We start from the raw sequence: 5,177 nt of genomic DNA on the forward strand, positions 1-5,177 counted from the left end.
GTAGTTGAAGACTGCTATTAAACTTGTAAGGGTACGGGAGTTCATCTCCAATTGTTATAGAGATAAAACTTCCATAGTTAAGTGATAAAGATTGGCACACTAAGAATCATAATTACCATCTCAGGGGCTCAGTAAACTTCCATACAGCTATGTCAGTGTTTACCAGCTGAAGATGTTACCCAGCACAGCTACATAAAGAAAAACAGTATATGGATTATCCCCAGGTCAAGACTAAACATGTATGAATGTTACACTTACTACTCTTGGTAGTTTCAATGCTTTTAGCTTTATGTCATGTACTTAAAACAAAACTACAAAAAGGTAATAGAAGTAGATTATGAAAAGAGCCGATTGACTCGAAGTTTAGGGTTTTTTTCCTTCAAACTGAATAGTCTGAAATAAGGTTTCATAGGGATGAGATGAAGACTACTGGGAGGATTAACATGGTCCTCAAACACCAATTTAAAAAGGAATTTGGGATTCACATAATGCCATGTTATCAACTTTAAGTGATATAATGAGCAATTTAATCAATACTTAAATAATCCATGTAAAACAATGCAGACTGGAAAGTTTAGGAGTGATCCAAGAACAAACTGAATCTCAAAATTTGATTCCTGTAAGGAACCTTGAATAGTTTTTTACTTCATTGTCAGCATAAAATGAAAGCTCAGAAGAGTGGAACCAGAGGCACAATATATTGCGGGGAGGGGCGAGACAGAAGATAGGAACCATCTTATTCTGATTAGTGCATTAGCAGAACTTTAGTGTTGAAAAGATCTGAGCCAGTAAGGTCACCAGCATTTTGAATACTGTGTAATTTAACCCTGCATAGGGGTGCAGACCAGCATTTTAAAAACATCCTTGTAAGGTAGGAATATAGTAGGCTATAGAAGAGATGTCTTTGACTATTTTGAATTAATCTGAAAACTGTGTTAATAGCTTAAGTTAGTGTACTTGTTCCTGAGTCCTTACCAGTTACCTTAATTGAAATATGCACACATACCAAATGTTTCTCCTCCCCTTTGTTTGAAAGAACTACATAAACAGGAGAAATGCATCACCAAAAGATAGCCTGAGGTTTAAAAAGGTTGTGTGCACCTATACCATCAGGTGACTTAACTAAAGTGTGATTACTTGCTGAAAATCTGAAAAATCAAGCCAAAAATGGTCACAATACAAAAACTGAACAATATAGAGGGAAAACAGGCTATTTTTGTTAACTTTGTTCAGTTATAACCTCAGGTATATATCCTAGACCAGAGGTTGTCAACCAGGGGTACTTAAAAAAAGCTGTAGGGAATACGCAGAACTGATGTGGCCGATAAATGCCACATGTGTGCATGCAGCCACAGTGCAGCATGCAGGCAGCCAGGAGCACAGCCTGGAAGTTTGAAGAGCAGCTGGGTCTTGCTGGTAAGTCTGCTGGGGGCAGGGAAAAAGGGGGCAGATCATGGCCCCAACAGTGGGTGAGGGAGTGGGGCTGGGGCAGTGGCAGTGGCTGCCTAGCCAGGGGGGCAGCTCCTGCCACTATGCACAACCCTGGGAGGGCATGGTGGGGCATTTGTCCCCAGATCTGCACATGGGGTGGGGTAGGCTGCTGCAGCTGCAGGCTGGGGCAGTGCTGGGCTGTTCAGTGGGGGTGTTGAGCTGGGCTGCACTCAGGGTGGGCAGCAGCAGCAGCACTGGGAGAGTGGGTGAGGTGTGGGGGCTACGGCAAGTTCTGGAGTGGCTGCAGCCCTTCCTGTAGCCCCACTCCCAGCACCACCACCACTGCCCACCCCGAGCACAGACTGACCCAGCCCCAGCTGGGAGGAGCCCAGCACTGCCCCAGCCCACAGCAGCAGTCTACCCCATCCCACATGGGGATACAGGGCACTAGCCTGTCACAGAATGGGGGTCCCCAGGAATGACTTTGATACCCCTAGGGCTCCTTGACCATGCCAATCTTGCCCAAAGGGCACCCTCTTTCCTGCCACACCTTGCTGTACCTATAATAGATGAAGAGGCTGCCCTCAAGCTTGTATTTTTGGACCCCACTGAACCCTGTGGGTTCTTAGACCCCTTTTGGATCCTACTCCCAAATGGATGCCTCTTAGAACACCCTCAGCCTTATGGGCTAGATGTGTGGCTCCAAGTCACCCCTTTACCATGCCCCAAGCCTTGCAGATGGCATTCACACAGTCTCTCTCCAAGGCTTTAGTTTAACTTGGCCTCTCATCATCACTAGGCTCTCCGCAGCCCTGTCTCTCTCTTTCTCTGCACCCACGCTGGCACTGGGGTCTGCTCACCCCCAGATACTGTGCCCACACTGGTGCTGGGGTCCCCACACTGCAGTAGGCCCCCAATGAGGCCTCCTCCTTCCCCAATAGCCTCAGCCCAATCCACCAGTTCACAAACAGAAACCAAAACACAAGCCCCTGGGCCAGAACATAATGCAAGCAGCTCAGGGTGTGCTCTGTCCCTTTAAAAGAATCACCCTTCCCCCCAGCACTACATGCATTGCAGGCCAGGGTATCTGTTGAGCTCCTGAAGTCCCTTAATCTTACCAGAAGCCAAATGGGCAGTCAAGCCTCTTCACTTAGCTTCATCTTAGAGAACTTTTTCCCTCTTGGCTGCTAGCACAAAACTGACTCTCTGGTCACAGCCCTGGGGTTTATATATGCTTCAGGCTCTGCCTCTTCCAGTCAGCTGACTGCCTGCAGGTGCGGGCTAATTCCCTCATTCCGGCTGCCATGGTAACTGGCAGCTGAGGGGTTCCTGACTGACTGCTAGGGCTCTCTCCCTAGGCAGTTTCAGCCCTTAAAGGAGCAGGCACCTTAGTGCCCTGCGACACAGCCCCCATGCCCTCCCAGGGTGCATGCAGTGGTGGGAGCCACCCTCCCCTTCCTCACACCACCCAGACGAGCCGCTCACAGCTCTATCCTATGCTCCGCCCAGGCTGTATAGTGCCTTCCCTCACCTCAGCCCCACTCCCTCCCTCACTGTGGGGGCCTCAATCTGCCCCCCACCCTGCCCCTTAAAAACAAGAAAGAAATATGAAGCTGAAACTTTGAGACAGAAGGAATACACTTGTTAAAAAAGGTTGAAAACCCCTGTCCTAGACTACGTAGCAAGAGCAGGTAAAAATGTCCAGACAGAAGGATGGAAGTGTTCTTTCAAAACCAGGATTTTGTACTAGTATCATAATCACAGGGTAATCTTATAACTGCAACAAATTACTTTTTACAGATTCTAAGCAATAAATAGGCTGTAGGATGAACATATTTAAGGATGGGCTTGGAAAAACATTAAATTAATGCACTATATTGACCTTATGATGCCTATCTTATCCATTCCAATGTGATAACAGAAGAATATTTGTGAATGCTTGAAAACTGTGCCTTAAGGAGAGAAATCAGCTACTCAAAAGTCTGTGTTTACTTGCTGAGATGTCATCCTCAACTGAATCCTTAAAAAACATTTGTAGTAACAGTACTGTTAAAAAAATGAAAAAATAAACATAATTTGATTCAAGTATAACATTTTTCCAAAGTTTTCAAGAAGAGGTTAACAACAGTTTCTTTAAACATTATTTTGCTTTTTAAACAGTCAAGGCCTTGTCTTTCCATCAAATGTCAGACACTTGGAAAAAATCAATTATTACCTTGATTGTTATTTAAATTACTTAACCTGGAGAGCATCTTTAAATTTTGTCAATTTTTTCCTAGACCAAGAAAAATAAGTTTTGAAAATACATGTTTTAATTAGGTGCTGTTTAAATAGTATGGCACATAGGGCCAGATTCTATCCTACTGTTTCCTAATGTAATTGGACTTATGTACCTAAAGGCAATTCTATTCCATCCTGCTCAAAACATGAAAAACCCTTAATGCACTTACTGTTGTAATGCGCCATCATCTTACTGTTGAGATTAAGTCACAAAAAAGCAGTGAAGAGGAAAAAGACCCACCATGCACTGGCAATATGGTATTATTGGGATCTGACCCCATGTCCCACAATCACACCTCTTGCCAGGCAAGTGTAGCATGGCAGGAGGCATGATTGTTGGGCGTGCAGTTCAGAGCCCATTGCACCTTTAACTGAATGTCTGCCAGGGGCATTATATGATTTATAGGTGGAACAAAGTCTGGCCCCAGGTGTAGACTCAATTTGCCATGGTCAACCCTAACCCCAATCCTGTTTATGAAGGGGTGAAAACCTGCCTTCATGTTTTGTTTTGTTTAAAAGCATGTTTATTTCTAGGGTGGACAAGATAATGCAATTTATTTTTCTTTTAGGTCATGTAAAAAATATATTAACTATCAGTTTAATGACCTTGATGTCAATTGTGATTTATACCCTCAATCTGACAAGGGCAATTGTTCTTAAATATATCTTGATGTCAAACATGATTTATACCCTCAATGCAGACAAGGGCAAGTGTGCTTAAATGTATCAGTTGCTTGTGCCTCAGACCCAGGATGTGCTGACCAGATAACACATTTGACATGCATTTGTCCCTGCCCACAGCATGGGCTAAGCTGTTTAACAACATATTAGTGACACCATGCCACACACTGATCTCATGGGATACATTTTCTCTGGGTGGGCTTAGCATTACATGACCACACCGCCTTCACAGCTACGGCTGTGATTTACATCAACATATTCCAGTTAGTTTTAGACAGCAAGCCTTGGAGCTGGATACCTATTCAGGGGAGTTGAGCTCACGCCAAGTTGCATGCTGCTGTGACTACTTAGTGATGGAGCCAGACTGGACCCTATCGCCTTTACACATTGGACCCAGTTTAGACTGAGAAAGTCGCTGCTGCTAAGAGGGACAGCTCTGCTACATGCCCTCATACTGGAGAGGAAGGGGTTTCCCTGTAAGTGAAGATCATTTGGGTCCTGAGTTAAGGTAGTGGGGCAGCAGGGTTGGAGCACTGTTGTGGCTGCCATCATCCAAGGGACATGCATGCAGAAAAGGGTTGGGGGGGTTTTGGTGGTCTCTGGGAAAGAGGCTGGACAAGCTTTCAGGCAGGGCCCTTGGTGCCCAAAGGCTTGCCTGACATCTCCCAGAGCCATGCAGCTGGGCCAAACAAAGGAAGCGCCCCCTGGCTTTGACTTGCTGGCACGGGTGAAGGTAACGCGGGACAAGGAACGTGTGTCAACCTCAAGCTACAAGTGCGGGGGGG

Source organism: Alligator sinensis, unplaced genomic scaffold, assembly GCF_000455745.1.
Source record: "Alligator sinensis unplaced genomic scaffold, ASM45574v1 scaffold181_2, whole genome shotgun sequence".
Classification (NCBI taxonomy): domain Eukaryota; kingdom Metazoa; phylum Chordata; order Crocodylia; family Alligatoridae; genus Alligator; species Alligator sinensis.